The sequence below is a fragment of the Callithrix jacchus genome, chromosome 12, assembly GCF_049354715.1.
Source record: "Callithrix jacchus isolate 240 chromosome 12, calJac240_pri, whole genome shotgun sequence".
Classification (NCBI taxonomy): Eukaryota; Metazoa; Chordata; class Mammalia; order Primates; family Cebidae; genus Callithrix; species Callithrix jacchus.
In genome coordinates this window covers 65,062,563-65,080,635 of record NC_133513.1, presented here as the reverse complement: position 1 = coordinate 65,080,635, position 18,073 = coordinate 65,062,563, and the positions used below count along the sequence as shown (strand labels likewise).

The following is an 18,073-nucleotide window of genomic DNA, read 5'->3' as shown; positions in this document are numbered from 1 at the left end:
ATTAACTTATGGGTATTTTACAAATTATTTTGTTATTATCAAATTTTTAATTTTCTCCAGTTAGTAGTTGCTACTATTAAAAAGATCTATCAATTTTTTGTGGTAATCACACTATGTATTAATTAATAGTAGCCTCTTTAGTGATCTGGAGCCCTCTGATACTGACCATACATGTAATTTCCTCTTTATTCTATTGTGAAAATGCCAGTATTACAAATTTTGCCTACTAATTACTGTAGGCAAGATCTTTGGCCATCTTTCTTAGTCAGATACATATTACAGTCTTGCAATATATGAATCCTAATGATGGGTAGAATATATGGGTAAGTGAGAAAACTTGAATTTGAGAGTGATTTTATGTGATTTCATGTCAGTCTCTTAACTAGTCGGACTTTTTTTTTTTTTTTTTTCATTTCAAATCCATAAAAGGTGAAGAGGAAAATAATACCTATGTGGTTTTATGGAACAAGTAAAATAACTTTTTAAACTATAAAATAATGTAAAACATTTCATGTTATTTCAATTACTATAATACTTTGGCTGTAAATAATGTTATGCCTGTAGAATTTTTCTTTAAAATTCTTTGGTTTGATATATCTTGAGGGTACTTCTTTCTTAGGTATTATATATATATATTCATTTGTAGAAAAAAATACTAGGCCAATATAAGTGAAAAGTGGAAATTAAACTTCAGAAATTTCACACCACAAAAGAATTAGATATTACCTGTTTATACATAGAAATATATTGTATGAGTCTTTTGTCTAATTTAAAATGTATAGGAGTTTTAGTTTTCACATTTTAATCCTAGAAAATAACACAATGGGTAACTGGAAGTGGTCAGTTTGATTTTTTAGTTTATTATCATTTTACTGTGGCTTTTCACAAAGTTATTTAATCTGTTTGTCCCTCCTTTGCAAATTGTAAAAAAGAAAAATAATTGTTGAAATAACTATGGCTTAAACCAAAAAGGATCTAATCGTATGGATTATAGATTTCTTACAGATATTAAAATGTTATTTTAGCAACAACAATAATTGTATTTCAAGGAAGACAGATGAAATGTAAATTTTGGTCTCAAAAAAACACTCCCAACAGGATTAGTGTAATGGCCTATAAGATCTTTCAAGACCCTGACTGCCTCTTTCCAAACGTCATTTCTTGAGTAAAGAGTAATCAGAAGCATTCTGGATTCCTCTTGAAATTGATGTAATCTAACAAAAAATTTAACACAAGAGAAATAAAAAAAGATGTAAGAAATTTGGGTCAACTTAAATGTCAACAAATCCTCTCCTTTGTCAGGGACAGAAAAGATGAAAATGTTTAGACTTTATTTAACTTAAAAAAAACAATGCTCTCACACTTGGAATCTTCTCTATTTACTCTCTATTATCTTAAGGAATAACAGACTCTCCAAGTAGGAAGGGATGTTGGCGTTATCTATTCCAATGTGGTTACTGACTTAACCCCTTTTACTGTGTTTCACTTGAATGTTGGCTTATTTTCCTATCTACTCCCTCACACATATTCCTTCAGTCTGGAAAACCTCTACTGGCTAGCTCTTGTTTATATTGATCTTAAATTTATTTCCTATAAATATCTTAGATCCTAAATTCAGATAAAGTAAAAGCAGAAGATAGAGCAGCCGCAGCTACATAGTATGATGTTATGTGATAGATCTGTGCCCTTATGTTTTGCAGAGAAAAGAACACAAACAAAACAAGAAAATAAAAAAAGAAGACACCCAGAAAGGTAATTGTTCTCGGCACTATCTAACTATAAGAAGAAACACTGTCATTGAAACAAAGGTGTCATTCAGGAGACAGGCATGCATTTGGCATGATCTAATATACAGTTCTTAGAAAGGCAAGCAGAAGGAAAACACCACCCCTCATGTATAACATATAGTTGGAAAATAGATAAATTATTATAGATACAGACCCAGCAATTTATGCATATGTAAAGTTCTATGGCTTTATTTCTACATCTGTAATCATTTTTATATTATAGATACAGAAATTTTTCACGAGAACATGCTGGTATTTGAAATGTTTTTAAAAATCTGTTCCATTTAAGTAAGCCTATCTTAGTCTATTCCCCTATCTTCCAAAATTAAATATCAACTAATGACAGAATCTAGTAGCAAAGCTTTTTACAGACGCAAGGAAAAGCATGGTAGTGGAGAATAAATTGCAAGCATCTGAACTCCAGGCCTTTAAAGAGAAAATGGTAAGTGCAAAGGAGTGGTTCCCATTTTTAAAAGACTGGGGAAGTTGGCATGTTCCTGAGGCAAACACTCTAGCACCAGAGGAAAAGGCAGGGAACAAGGGTTACCTAGAAGCTGAGAGGTGCATTCTTATTCACATGAGAGTTTTCTGGAAGGGAGAAGTGAGATAATAGGATAGGCCAAATAAAAGACATAAGCAAAAGGGTGGTATCAGTTGAAAACTAGCCTCAGCCTGATTCAATGGGAACTCAGGAGCACAAATTGCCCAACAAATTGGTTAGAGCTTGAGGCAAGAAGACTACCCTTTGGTACCCTAATGTCAGGCCATCATTAGTTTAGGGATATCCTGGGGCATACTTATGGTTGGCCTGATATCCCAGGCAAAACAGAAGACAGTTTTGAATAAAATCAGAGGCAAAGAGGATGCAGGGAGAATTATTTACAGCCTCAAAGTTTTGGATTTTAAGTGTTGAATAATTCCAATCAAAAGTCAGAGTTATCATTTTATTTTTAGTACTGATGTAAAGGTCTATGAGGTATGAATGGGGCCAACATGTCCTTTTCAAATAAGCAAAGTTTTACTATTACTCTAATTCATTTGACTCGAGCATTGCATTCGTATCTATAGCCAGGATTGACTGGTAATGGGGTCAACTAATCCAGGACCATATGGACTATTACAAAGAGATGTGGAAATAATTGGAAAATGAAAAGAAAATGTGGTTGTTAGAAAGCAAGCGCATTTCTATTACTATTACCTGGTACACTCTTGTGTTTAATGACTGAGATACAGAGTCAAAGTGGAACTTAGACATTAAAAAAAAAAATGCCTGATCTCTTCTGACCTTCAGACTAGAGCTCTTTCTGTTATACCAGTTTCTTCACATCACTCTAGTTAGTTTCTTCTAAACCTCTCTAGTAAAATCACAGGTCATTTTCCATTAGAGTTACAAAATAGTAGTAAGTAATGAATTCTTAGTTGTATTCTACTACTCATTTTCTCGTGTTAATGATTGCCCTGCATTAAGATCATCTTTCCGTGGAGTTTTAAAGAAATTATAGACACCTGGGACTCATTTTGACAGGTTCCAATTTAAGAAATTCAGGATGAAGTATGGATGCTTACATTATTCAAGGCACTCTACAAGTGATTGCAGGGCAATTAAAACTTGTTAGTTTGGTGCAAAAGTAATTGCGGTTTAACCATTACTTTTGGCAGCAAAAATCGCAACTACTTTTGCATCAACCTAATCATATCTATGCTTGAATATTGTTAAAACCAAGGAAACTGCATAAAGAGATTGGCTGATTTTCTGTTATATTCTGGACCAGTTCCCTTAAGATGTGTGTTTTATTCCGCAATTATGTATTTTCAAGTTTTGATTCATCTTACATAAAAGGCCCATAGGACAATTATCACCAGGCTTTTCTGAGTAGCCGGGGCCACATTACAAATTTTAGGGAAGGCATTCTTGGCCACTATTAAAGAGTAAAGCAACACTTCACTCTTTAGAAACAAGTTTTTAAAATATTCCTTTCTAATAGTATTTCTTTTATATATAATGTTGGGGAGTAATTTCTAAGACTTTTAGACTTCAAAATAAATAATTTTACACTGTGGAAATTGCATTCTCTTTGAATATCTTGAAGATAGAATAGTTAGAAATATTAAGAAACAGTAAAAAGTAAAATTAAAACTCTCTTCTACAACACAGTTCCAGTCTGAAATAACAATTGGATTTTAAAATGAAGTAAAGAATATAGTTTGAGTGAGATTGAAGCCTATGCTAAACTGTTAATTGTCAGTTGTTTTATAAACTTAATTTTCTTAGCATTATGTTTTACTTTATTAACATTAATAAAGTATGTAAAATTTTATGTATCTGTAAAATATAAAAAATCATTCATGCTAAAATAGATAAAAGTAAAAAAGAAGAAGAAACCTGAGCTTATCCAAGCACCACAACTGTCCAAAAAAAAAAGGAATTTAACATCTCTGATAAATTAATTAAAATACATATTGAAAGTGGGCTATTTCACTTAAATTGATTAATTCTTTGTTGTTTTCTTTAGCAAACTCCTGTATATAAAGTAAATTGTATTGTCATCTTTAAAATGTTAGAATATACTGAATATTAATATTTTCATGACACCAAAGTCAATTTTAAAAAGATTAGAAAGTATTTCTTTCTAGATATTTTTTCAATATAAGTCTAAGTTGGTCATGAGACATTTAAATAACTCACTTATACTGGAAAATAAAATATTCTGCTTTTTAGAAGTTATGAAGTAGCAGTTAGCAAGTCTATTTATAAATCCACGACATAAATATTCTCCAAAAATTTCAGATACTTGAAAGTTCCCGCTGCTTGGTTTTTAGAATACTTATTTATGATGATTTTAAATATCTGGTAAATCATATTTTCCAGAATGTTACTCTCTTTATTTAATCTTCACTTTCTTGCTTAATTTAATTTTGCCTTCTATAATAATTAATAGGTATGTTAAAAGACTGTAACTATAGTCAATTGATCAAGGTACTTCAACTGTTTCCACTTGTGTAGTTACCTCTTATATTTAATGTACCTTTACTAAATATAACATTGAGAAAATATAAATCCACACACACACAGTTTAAAGAACCGTTTATTACCTCAAAACAACAAGGTAAATAGACAACTAGGCAAACAGAATCAATGACATAGAACAAACTATTTAGTCTCAGTATGTGTAAAAGCTTCATAGGAATAACGTAGAGATGAAGCTCTAGGAGTAAGAGGTGAATTGCCCAATATATTGAGTCAAGAAAATTAAACAGACATTTAACGATTAATTAATTCAAACATACATTTTACTTTAGGCATTTTACAAACCAGAAGAATGGGAAACTTGTGATAAAAAGAGAAGATTTATATAAGCATTAATGAAGAAAGTTTTTGTAAGCATTGATAAAGTAATAAAGGCAATAGGTATGACTTCATACATTTTTAATACTTGTGCACATAAAATATGCACTTTAAAATGTAATTACAGGGAAACAAGTTAGAAACTAATATTTGAATTAAATATAACTGTTAAAAAATTTAAGTATCCTTAAAGATTGAAAAGAAGATCACCAAATCTTCAGTGGAAAGATAGCCACAGGAAAAGAAAAAAGATAGTCAGTTTAAAAGACATCCTCAGGAAAATATACACAATTGGTCTTAAACTGCGTAATGTATTGTTACTGGTAACTATTTTGTACCTGTGGTCTGTGAATTTACTCCTTATCTACTCTTAAGCCCTCCCTAAATAATTCTATTTATACCTGTGCCTTCAATTATATACCCAGTACCCTCATATTTGGATCTTCAGCTGAGAATTATTTTTTGTGCTTCAAATGATTCATGAAAAAAAATTTTTTTAGAGGATCACCAAGATTCGCTATTGCATATTTCAGATTAGTTTAAGGATACTTGTCTAATAAGTCAGTGACAAGATTAATTCAACTCACATAGTCTATTTTCTGCTTTCAGGATATATGTTTTTCATTTGCCATGAATTCTTAGATTCAATAAGGACCTCTCTGCAGGTTTCCTAACAAATCTTTAGATTCATGTCAGGTGTACATTCTGATTTATATACATTTAAATTACTTAAAATCAGTGAAGCAAACACAGGATTGCTAAATGTCAAGTCACAGAAATTCAGTATTAGTCTCACTAACTCTATTCATTTCATATCTTAAAAAATGTTGATAGAGTTGGGGAGAAGAAAAATAAAAAGTCAACTGGGCATAGAATAATTAAGTTGTGGGTAAAGATAGAGGTCATTTCTATCCTGCGATGCCTTGACAACATTAGGGCAGTGTCTCCGCATTTCATATTTTTAACTTACTTTTTCCACTGAAAATGATATATATTTATTTTCCAGTTAGAGAAACTTTTACTGGCTGGACTCTTAAAATATAAAGTCTAGTAGCATTTTAAAATGTAGCTTTGCCCATTAGGTCAAAAAATAATTAGGCTGGATAATCTAATCAACACAAAGATTATTATGGATACACACCGACAAGTTTCATTAGTGCCAAGAACTATCACAGGAATTTTAAACAATGGTCTTTATTTCTGATGAGCTAGGAGAAAGATAGAATACATTCCAAATAACATATTCCTTGATGAACATATGGATTTTTAAAAAAACTCTCACCAGGAGAGCATAGAACAAAATATAATTTAGAGTCCTTATCCACAAGACATCAATTACTTACTATACTACATTCTTAGCATTCTATTAGCTTATATTAGTTCCAATCATAGGAATGAATAAAATTATGAAATTCTATGGTCCTTTTGCCATGTATGCTTGCTATTTTGTGATAATTTTGTTAGATAACATAGAAAGTTTACTGTCAGAGTTTGACCAGAAGACCCTGGCCCAGCAATGGATGAATAAACGCACTCAGACACAGAAATCTAGTGACAGAGCAGGCTTAGGGGACCACTCACAGTCACTCGAGGAGAGTGCTGCAAAGAGTTAGCAGTGGTGGCCCCAACTCATTGGACTTGCTGGCATTTATTCAGGACACATTAAATGATAAAGACTTTGAGTCAGCACCATTAGAGAGCAATTTCCTTGGTCCACCTCCCCTCGAGAGAGCCACCGAGCTAGTGAATGATTAAACGTTAGTCTTAGGACTATATGTGTAAACAAATTATTTAGATAAATTCCCCCACATTCCCTTGTTATTTGCTTTTCTTTATCAATTCAGGGTAAAGAGGATTAGGCTGCCTTCAGCCAAACTTGTTACTGAGTCCATGCAAACTCTGGCCTTCCAAAGTTTGTGACTATTTTCTATAATTTTACAGTCTCTTCCACTATCCTGACTGAACCTCCACAGCCTACCACTCAGTGCCACAAGTGAGAAGGAACAATAACAACAAAAATAACTGGCTAGACATAATGGCTCATGCCTGTAATTCTCATGCTTTTGGAGGCCAAGGCAGAAGATTATTTACAGCCAAAAATTTAAGGTTACAGTGTTCTATGATTGTGCCACTGCACTACAGTCTGGGTGAGACAGTGAGACTCTGTCTCTAAAAAAAAAAAAAAAGAAAGAAAAAAAAGGAATGTAGAAAGCTGTAATTGTCAATAAAATAGCATATAAAGTAGAGGGGGAAACTTACCTAAAAAGACGATGATGTGACTTAGTTTTGCACATGAAAATCAATTTCAGATTTTGTTTTTCTTTCAGAAAGAAAGATTAAAAAGCATTGTAAGAGATAATAGGGACTTTTTCACAAGAATAAAATGTTTAATTCATAAATTACTAAGAAAATATTTCAAATAAAAATATATATGCATTCAAATATATGGCTTCAAATTATACAAAACAAACATAAAGAGAAACTATAAAAAAGTATATTAATGATCATAGAAGGAGAATTAAACTTATGTCACTGTGGGTTCCAGTTATTGAAGAAAAAGTTGAAAAAATTAAGTAAGAGCAAGAAAGATTTGAGTAAGACCAAAAATTGCACAATATATGTTTTCTTCAAGTACATGTGGGCCACTAATAAAAAATCAATTTAAATGATAATTATAACTTTGATATTAAAACTGGAACATCAGTACCAGCAAAGAAAATTACAGATAAATTAAAAGATAGTAGATGCAAAATTCTAAATAAAAAATTAGTAAGGATAATGAACCAATATTGAAAGAGAATCCAACATTACCAAGGCCAATCCTAAAAAAATCAGTCAACATGTTACATCTCATTAACAGGGTAAAGAAGAAAAATCATTTATCTCAGTAGCTTTAAAAAAATGTCTTATAAAATTTATTCCTACTGTAGGAATAGAATGAAGTTCTCATAATTAAACAAACATTTTTTTTCAAAAATAAACAGATAAGTAGAAACAAAACAAAACAAAGAATTTTAGAAACATTATACCGAGAGTGAAACATTGAAATATTTTCTCTATACAAACAGGGACAAAAGAAAGACTCAAAATTACCACTTCTATTCAATATTGGAAAATGCTGTAAAGTACTAAAATGAATTAAAATTATAAATATTATAAATAGAAAAATCTCTAAATGTTTATAGACAATAGGAGTGTGTGTGTGTGTGTGTGTGTGTGTGTGTGTGTGTGTGTGTGTTTAAAAATTCAGTAGACTCGGCTGGGTACGTTGGCTCATGGTTGTAATCCCAGCAATTTGAGAGGCCGAGGCAGGTGGATCACAAAGTCAGGAGATCAAGACCATCCTGACCAACATGGTGAGACCCCATCTCTACTAAAAAGTACAAAAATTAGCTGGGTATAGTGGCACTCACCTGTAATCCCAACTACTCAGGAGGCTGAGGCAGGAGAATTGCATGAACCTGGGAGGTGGAGATTGCGGTGAGCTGAGATTGGCCACTATACTCCAGCCTGGCAACAGAGCGAGACTTAATCTCAAAAAAAAATTAATAGACTCTAAACAGTAATATTTCAGAATTACTTGGAAAGTTGACCAAACTTCCTATAGTACAACCTTCAGAAAGACACTAAAAAGAAAAAGATATAATTTCCAGTATATGAAAAATATCAAGTACATAGTAATAAATTTGGCAAAAGGTGTACTTGAGTTCAAAAAATAAAAGTATAAAAATTTAATGAAAAATTTAAGAAAGTTTAAAAAGTAGATTTATGGCACAGGTTGCACTACAGAACAGAGAGTAACTTATAGTCTTTTCAAGTAATTATGTAGAGGCATTTAGGTGGTGATATAAAAATTATTGTACCTTTAATTTATACTACAAAAATGTATTCTAAATAATTTATGGATTGCATGTGAAAAGCCAAACAAAGCTTTTATAATACAACACAGGAGGCAATCTTTATGCATCCATAAAAGACCAGTTGAAAAGCATTATTCATTAATTTTGTTTATTATTATAATGTGAGGAAGATTACTTAAATTATTCAAAAGCTAGAGCAGGAGTTATTGAACTTAGCCTGAGAGAGGAGAAGGCTTTATCCAGAGATGTTTCCAAGGAGACAAGACAATTGACTTCAGCCTCGGAAGAGTAGGTTGTCTCAAAACATGTACATTGGGAGTAGTCAGTTTTAGTTCCACTTGCCCACTTTCAGTAAACTATTTTTTTTTCTCTTAACTTTCTTATTCCTTCTGTGTTACCTTCCTCAAAAAAGTCTATATCTTCTGTGCAAAGTTTTCAATTGTCATGTTTCAGGTCCCAGGGAGGCTTGCTGCATGAGGAAAGGGTCTTCATGTATTAATACCAACAGATTCTAAGAGCACATCAGTCATTTAAGGTCGTGTACACCTATGGAAACTTGGACAAAAAAATGTATAAACTTGCATAATGAAGTTCTCTCATTATTAAGTTGCTCCTATATTAGATAGAAAATAAATGTACATTAAATTAAATTTATTTTAGTATATTTAGTGATGATACATACCCTTTTCTTTCTCTTTGTGTAGATACAACATAGATTAATTTAGTATAAAACATACCGATTTCAGAACCAGCCTCAGAACTTAGTGACTGATATGTTCTTCATGGAGCAAATCATCTTTGAATTTGGAACACATCTCAGTGTATGCATGTATTAGCCGTGTGATTTTCAAATATATCACCTAACCTCTTTGAATGTAAGATTGCTGATTTTTAAAAGCAATAATGATACCTACTTTATCAGGATCTAGTCAATCAAGTTTCAGTCGAGAAAATAGACACCACCTTATATGTTATCAATGGAAAGGCTTCAATGCTGTGCTTAAAAAAAAACCACACTGGAAGATCTGAGTAAATGAAGGTTAGTGAAGCCACCAAAACCAGTCAACACAATGGAAGTAAATGGCTATGAAGCTCAGTCCACAGTCATAGCATATTTAAGATCCCTGGAAAGCTCATCCACATAGTCTCAGCTTGCAGCAGTGTTGCAGGTTTTCTCAAACAGCTCATCTGAGTTAACTTTGAACCTTGTAACTGTCCAGGGACAACTGTCTCTGGGGCATAATGGTCTCACTTTGTCTCCTACATTCTATGTATCAGACAGAATTTCTCATTTCTACGTCAAAACCATAAGTGGAGGTGAATTAAATAGAACTCAGTTCCTATTTTTCCTCGAATCAGGGAGAATTCAGAGGGGGCAGTGCTGATACCAATTTTGGAAGACAATTCAGCACTGGTTATTGAGATATTAAGTAAGATTAAATAAAAGGGGTTTAGTAAATAGCATCACATACAATATATATTTAATAAGTGGTGATTATTGTTATGAAGTAAAAATCTAATGTGTTTTATTCTCCCAAAGAAACCTGATCTGTACTTAATAATTATATACTGGAAAGACTGAACGTCTGCTCTAATATTTACTGACACAGTTATGTATGCCATTTTTTGGATTTTATATTAAATAGGTAAATTAAGACTATAGGAAAAATTGTCTTCATTATGATTTGATAGTGCTTTCATATCTAAAAAACCAAGGTTTATGCTTTCAACATATTGTAACTACCATTTCTAAATCATAAAAAAAGAAAAATGATATTTCAAGTATGCTGTACTTCAGTGGGAAACTGTATATTAATGGTTACATTTATTCCATCTAAGAAAAGTTGAAGAGGGCACTTTAAATTCACTGCTTCTTAATTCTTTCAATATTCTTAACAGCCCATTTATTCTACTGTATCATGAGAGTTCCATTAAACCAGTACATTAAATTATTTCAGTGAAATGTTTAAGGCATTTTTAAAATAAAGGCCGACTTCAATTTTTTTAGAGGCATTGTGGCTGACATTGAATAACGAGGATAGAACTGATAATAGAATACTTTGCACAGTACAAATACCTTTAGTAACCCTCTATAATTAGCAATTTAATTGTAACCTGCCCTTCAGAAAATATCCAAAACCCTATGTTCGGCTTACGAATAATATGTTGTACTCAATTATATAGTGAAATATTGAAACTCGCAGAAATACAAACTATGCTTTAATTTAACATTTGAATGGATTAACAATATTAGTAACAGTTTATAAAATGACCTAACTGGTATAATTATGTAAGTAATTTAATATCTGCAGAAGTTCATGAGGTATGTACAATAGCGATCATGGTTTTTATGTTGATGAAGAAATTAAATCAAAGAGCATTGAAATAACTTGCCCACTATACAAAGCAATCAAGTGATGAAACCAAGAAACGAACACAGCAGTCTGATTCTATAACTGTTCATTCTAAACAATGTGTTTCTATAATAAAAGATATCAGGCCCACCCAGTCTCTCATTGCTCAGGAGAGTGTACTGAGACCATACTTCCAGATTATTAGTCAGTAATCTTATTATAATCAGAGAGATGGCAGAAGTACTATATTTTTTTAAGTATCCTAAAAAAACCTTTAGTATCTTTACTATGTTTAGTATCCTTAGGTAAAATCTAATATAAACTTATTTTACAATCTGGTAATAAATAGTAAAATGGGGATAAGATTGGAATGTGAAAAGTGAAAGAGAAACTAGTGAGAGACTGTTATTTTACATGCAGATAGGTATCTATGTTTTCCAATTATTTATTTACTAATATTATCAAAATGATCTTTAAGATAAGTTGTGGCACCATCCAGCCGTCACACCACATTGAAACCAGTAGGGAACTGTATGCAAACTCCTGGACTTTTGTGATCTTCAAAATCAGCAAACTCCAAGTGATTTTAGTGTATCAATTGGAATATACTTTATGTGGTTTCTATGAGAGAAAAACATAGAACATCTGAGAATATTTTGAGATTTTTTTGCTTCTTTATATGAGCAAAAAATGATAGTTGTTCCTTTTGGTGGTAGTAGAGACTTCTATAGCTTAAAAACTCGAGGTAATGGCCACTCCACTGATATAAATCTAGTGGAGTGACTTCACCATCTGATATTCAACTTCTAGAAAGCACTATTATTACATGATAAAAGATGATGTGGGTTAATTAAGATTATCAAACTCTTACATAACTTTTGGAACTCAAGGACTGAACCATTTCAGGGTTCACTGCTTCCATGACAATGTAAAAGAAAAAAATGAAGACATACTTAAAGTGTAATTCATTCTAAAAAGTTTGATAATATAATTGTAAGAAGCTTTAATTACATCTGGCTTGCTGATTCATTTTCAATGTTTTTTTTCTTTGTGGATTTTTAAATTATAACATTTTAGAACCATGCTAATCTTTCAAAAAACATCTGATTCAGTTTTTTTAACTGTTGCTTACACACTCAGGTACTATCACTTCAAATACTTACTTAATTTGCAGATATCTGGGCTCCAACCAAGAGCTAGAGAATCAGAGTTTCCAAGAAAGAAAAAAATAAAGAAGAGCTCGGGATATACAGTTTAGCAAGATTTTCAGATTAAGTCATAAGTACAGTACATGTTGATAACCACCAATAAGGTACAGCTCCTCACTTTACATATAAATAAATTGAGGTTCTGAAATTTAATATATTTACCTATGTTACACAGCTTGAATTGAAAGCAAAAAGATATTATTCAATGCCCTAAATGTCCAGTTAGTTTCGCTCCCACACCCCGACGTCCTTCTAGGAGTATAGCATAAACCAAAATTTGACTAAGCAAATACTTACTAATGGGCTGTAGGTAGAAGAGTTATTCTAAACAGTATAGATATACCAAAAATTAGAATGAAACAATTTTCTAAGATGGCTATCAATCAATTTTAGCTATTCATACCAGGTTATCTTAAAAAGTCTATTATTTCTTTGTTAGCAAGAAATAGTTCTTTAATAACTGAATGGAGAACAACTTATTTAACAATTAAGAGAAGAAGGAATAAGAGCTTTGATGAATTGATTGATATAATGGCTGGAATTAATGGTTCTTTGTAAGCTCACCTGTTAAAAATGTTCTCATATATTAATTGCAAGCTTGCCCATATGATTCTAACTAAAATAGTGGAAGAAAGATTATTAGATTAAAACGGTAAGATCTAGGTCCTCATTCCAACTCTGTTACTTGCTCCTAATTAAGTAAAATTTTATAGAAATATACTTGGGGAGAATATAAGACTCCTTCACAGTGCAGATTAATTTTTGCCTACTGTATTCTTGCCTCCTCCTAGTATAGTGTCCATTTCAGAGTGGTCTCTCCTCAGACATCATTACCATTGGAAAGAGGAGTTCCAAGATGTGGCTCCCAATTATATAGAAGTCTGTTGATACATATTTGACTAAAATACTGCTGTCTTAGAAAAAAGACTTATTTCCTTCCATTGCACTTTCTAGTGAAATATTTAAATAAAAATGAATGGGACTTTTAATTTTATCTTTATGAGTTTTATAATTTCAAAACGTTATTTTTAATGCTTTTTTTACTAGGGGACTTGATTTACCTATTCTTTGCTTTGCAGAGGAAACTTAAATATGATTTTCCAAATAATCAAGGAATAATTGGGCATATTTAATCACTAGAAACTGAAGGAAGCAATCAGAGATAATTAGACAAGATCTCATATTTAAGTCAGTTGAACAGTAGCAACTAATTTTTGTTTAGTTCATATCCTCAATATGATACATTTTTCTGGTAAAACAAACCAGAATATAGCATCAACATTTAACATTTTTGGAAAAATTAAAATTTAGTTATGTTCTTATATAATGTCATAGAAATTACTTTTGTATTAGTCTGTTTTCACACTGCTGATAAAGACATACCTGAGACTGGGTAATTTACAAAAGAAAGAGATTTAATTGGACTTACAGCTCCATGTGACTGGGGAAGCCTCACAATTATGGTGAAAAGCCAGGAGGAGCAAGTCACATTTTACATGGATAGCAGCAAGCAAAGAGAAAGCTTGTGTAGGGAGACTCCCATTTTTCAAACCCTCAGATCTCATGAGACTTATTCACTTTCACAAGAACAGCACAGGAAAGACCTGCCTTCTAAAACATGTGGGAATTGGAAGTGAAATTTGGATGGGGACACAGCCAAACCATATCATCTTCTAAGCAACATACCTTGAAAATTAAAGACTTTCATTGGAAATTTTAGAAAGAATTATTCAACACAAATTAAAATGTACCACAATAATAACTAGATTATAGGGTAAACTGATTTTTCCAATGTGTGGTTGAATTCAGTGGGACATAGTATCACAACTTAGAATATTATATATGTACTGCTTTGGCAACTGTGTGAAGAAAACAGTAGGTATGTTTTCTCTGCATTCTTTCTACAGTATTATATATGCTTATAGCTGGATTTCCTCTTTCACTGAGGTGACAACTCACATTTTAGGGGATACCTTTTTGAGAAAAATTCAAGGATGAGGCTGATTCCCCAAGTAGACTACTGGGAAAATTCGCATTAAACCCTAGTCAGAACTTCATATTGCTTTTGACGGGGGGATATCTACAATGCTTCCTAGTAATGTTGGATATCAGCAAATGGCTGTAATCAGAGGAGACCCAGGCATTCTCTGTGGTGAGATTCTGTGGTCAGATTGTAGTCTGTACTGCGTTTGGTAGAGCTGACACCCAGTGCTGGGAATTCAGAGTCTTTCAGAGCTGTGCTTCTTCATTCATCGTAAATGACATAAAAATCCTAAAATTTAGGAGAAAAGAACAGAACATAGACTTACAGAATTAGACTCATTGCTATCACATAATATAAAAGCTCTGAAAGAAGTCATAGTAAATCTATACCATATTTGAATACTTTATAACTGTATGATTTTTAGATTACTCTTTATAATTCTCTAATTTTCCAAATTACCATGATGCCATTCATTAGTTGATATATACCTCCTTGCTCTTTATTCAAGAATCTCTGAGTAAAAGTGGAAGTTTTACTTTTTATTAGAAAAGCCAAATAAATTTTATCTGTGCTTGATGGATTCCTCTTGTTCTTTCTTTTCCTCCTTCTTCTCTATTTTGTATATTCAACTTTATCAAGCTGTAACTCATATAATAAAATGCACCTATTTAAGATATACAGATTAATGCATTTTGAATTTTTTTCCTAAATTATAATGCATGTAATCACTCAAGTAACCAGTATTCAATCAAGATACAGCATATTAATTTTATGCCCCAAAGTTTCTTTATGCCCAAAGGGAAAATGTCTATGGAGATTTGCAAGCCTGAATATATGGAGACCTGCAAGTATCATGAAGATTGCCTTTCCTTATAAGCTAAATGAGAAATCATTAGAGACTCTGCAGCAAAGGAAGATCTTATTTGACTTAGTTGAGTGTTTGTATAATCAGCAAGTTGAATGAGGTATGAGATGCTCCTCCTCCTAGTTTATAGAATTAAAAACCTGCTTTGTGTTAAAAGAGAAAATTAGCTGGGAATGCATAAAGATAGCAAATGCCAACACTTCATGGTAATATTTATTAAAGCTCTGCCCATAGTTTTTAACAAAGCTGTTGTAAAAGAAAAATTATAAAAAATACAAAGAAAGAAGTTGAAATATTTTAGCAAGTCTTTTTCCAACCACCTTTCTCATTTTTGAAAAGTTTACCTTCTTGTTGACTGTACATGTTTTTTTCCTGCATTTTTGATATTGGCAAGTGTTATTTTTCAGGATAAACTTCAGGTTTTTATATTTCTGTTTAAGCCGTTCATATAATAATCAGGGCATCACAATTAAGATATTTTCTTACTATGTGATAATATTGTAACAAGGTCCAAATTTGTCCTGCTCACCACACAACAACCATTTTCAGGGTTAGCTGGCTCTGGGAAATAAAGCTGCTTTCTTTGCTGGAACAGGAGTTTATTTCGGAGAGCCAGCAAACCCTGAAAATGAATTGATGTTCTAAAGAACTGTCTTAGGTCAGTAAAAATTTCAGGCTCTTTTTATGTTAAGGGCAGGAGGAAGAGGAAGAGATGGCAATCAAGAGGTGACTAATGACCACAGGCATTTGGGTACCAGTGAGGATCAGAAGAGGTTGAAAACATCTTCATCCTCAGTGAGGTCACAATGTTCCTATACATCTTTAACAAAACATAGTTAGTTGTTTACATATTTCCCTTTTAATCCCAGAGTTACTTTCAAAAACTGCATGATTGTTGTTTTTGTGTTTCCTCTCAGTGCTCTAAAATTATCCTAGCCTACATGCAGGAATGGGTAAAACACCCTTAAACAAAAATGGTGTTAGTTATGTTAGCGCTTTTGCTGTTTCATTGTTAAAATTCCCCACTGTCAAAGGTTCATTCCACAACCTTGTGGGGTTAGGACAGTGGGACATCATTTCTCATCTGGGCACTTCGAACTGAATGTAGTCAGTGTGGGGCAACTATGGAAGTGAAACTATTTGACCTGGAAGCAAGGTCCTTGTACTTTCCAAATTTTTATAAGGACCCTATCTCCCAATCAAAAAGGATGTAGGTCCATGTCTGTGGGATGAGTGGTATTGCTAGAAGCAAACTCATAAACAGTAGTAAGCATAATGCCTAGAGCATTAACATATGTGGCAGTTGCTATATCTCTTAAAGTATCAGTTGGTTTTTCCACTGGGGCAGAAACCTGGAAGTAGCCTATCATATCATATTTCAAGGGGACTGAATTTTAGTCTACTTTCAGGAGCCACTGTAATGCACAATGGGGCAACCAGCAATGACTTATCCCAAGTTAAATTAGTTCCTCAACATATTTTGGCAATGTTATTTTTTAAAGATTATGGTTAATTGTTAATCTTTTTTAGTTTTTTCCATCAATTATGGTCACCAAGGTGCCAATCTAAGGGTTGTAGGAAAGAGTGAGTCACAGTTTCCCCTGACATTATTGTAATCATCATAGTCGTTGAATTAGGGGATAGATGGATGTTAACTACAGAATCTGTGGCCCCTGAATAAGAAAGCTAGTAAGTTTGTACCAGCTGAGCACAGTAACCCACACCTGTAATCCCAACACCTTGGCAGGTTGAGGTGGGCATATCACTTGAGGTCAGGGGTTCAAGACTAGCCTGGCCAACATAGTGAAACCCTGTCTCTACTAAAAATACAAAAAAAAAAAAAAAAAAAAAAGCCTAGCCTGATAACGTGTACCTGTAATCCCAGCTATTTGGGAGGCTGAGGTTTGCGAATTGCTTGAAACCAGGAGGTGGAGATTGCAGCAAACCAAGATTGTGCCACTGTATTCCAGCCTGCATGACAGAGCAAGACTCTAACTGAAAAAGAAAAAGAAAAGAAAGAAAAGAAAATTCAAAAAGTTAAAAAATAAGTTTGTATTCCACTGTCCATTTTACCTGGGGTTCCTGTGGGGATATAAGGATAGGTTGGCTAGAAACACTTACAGGAGGCTTCATATTCATGAAGGTGATTCTAACACATGCATATTGAACAAACATTCATGCAGCATATGACCCTGATTACCTTGTGGTGGAGATTTAACCCTTGCCTGGCATGGTCTTAGGTTTCGTTTGTAATTTGTTTCTTATTTCTACAAAGAATCTGTCCTGTCAGTCTTATAGTCTCTATTTTAACATTATCGCTGATCAGTTGAACATAAAATAGGCATATTTGACTTCCTGTCCCATAAGTGTTGGGAATTTAATTGTTAAGACGCTTTTGGAGAGGCAAAATAAGACACCTCCATTGGCCTCCCTTTGCCAAAGAAGGTGTCATTTCAGTTGGTGAGACGTTAGGATTTTATTTTTATAGTTTACATTCTTCCTTTTTGGTCAAGACATGCTGGAGGCAGCATCAATCGCCAGACTTTAATTTAGTTTAATGTCACTGCCAGGGTGGTGTGGCTACCTGCCTCAGATTCATTATGTCACTTGGTGGGACCCCTATGGCCAGGTGACTTAGAATCAACAGACTTACAGCCAATTAAACATTC

The 18,073-nt window shown here is 32.9% G+C and overlaps 1 long non-coding RNA gene across 1 annotated transcript in view; it reads left to right on the top strand.

Annotated features, from left to right (window-relative positions):
- LOC144578688 (uncharacterized) overlaps positions 1 to 18,073 on the top strand; it is an 867,227-nt gene that overhangs the window by 587,995 nt on the left and 261,159 nt on the right. Inside the window, exon 4 of the long non-coding RNA XR_013524955.1 lies at positions 1,701 to 1,752. This is a non-coding gene — a long non-coding RNA (uncharacterized LOC144578688). The remainder of the gene's footprint in view (positions 1 to 1,700; positions 1,753 to 18,073) is intronic.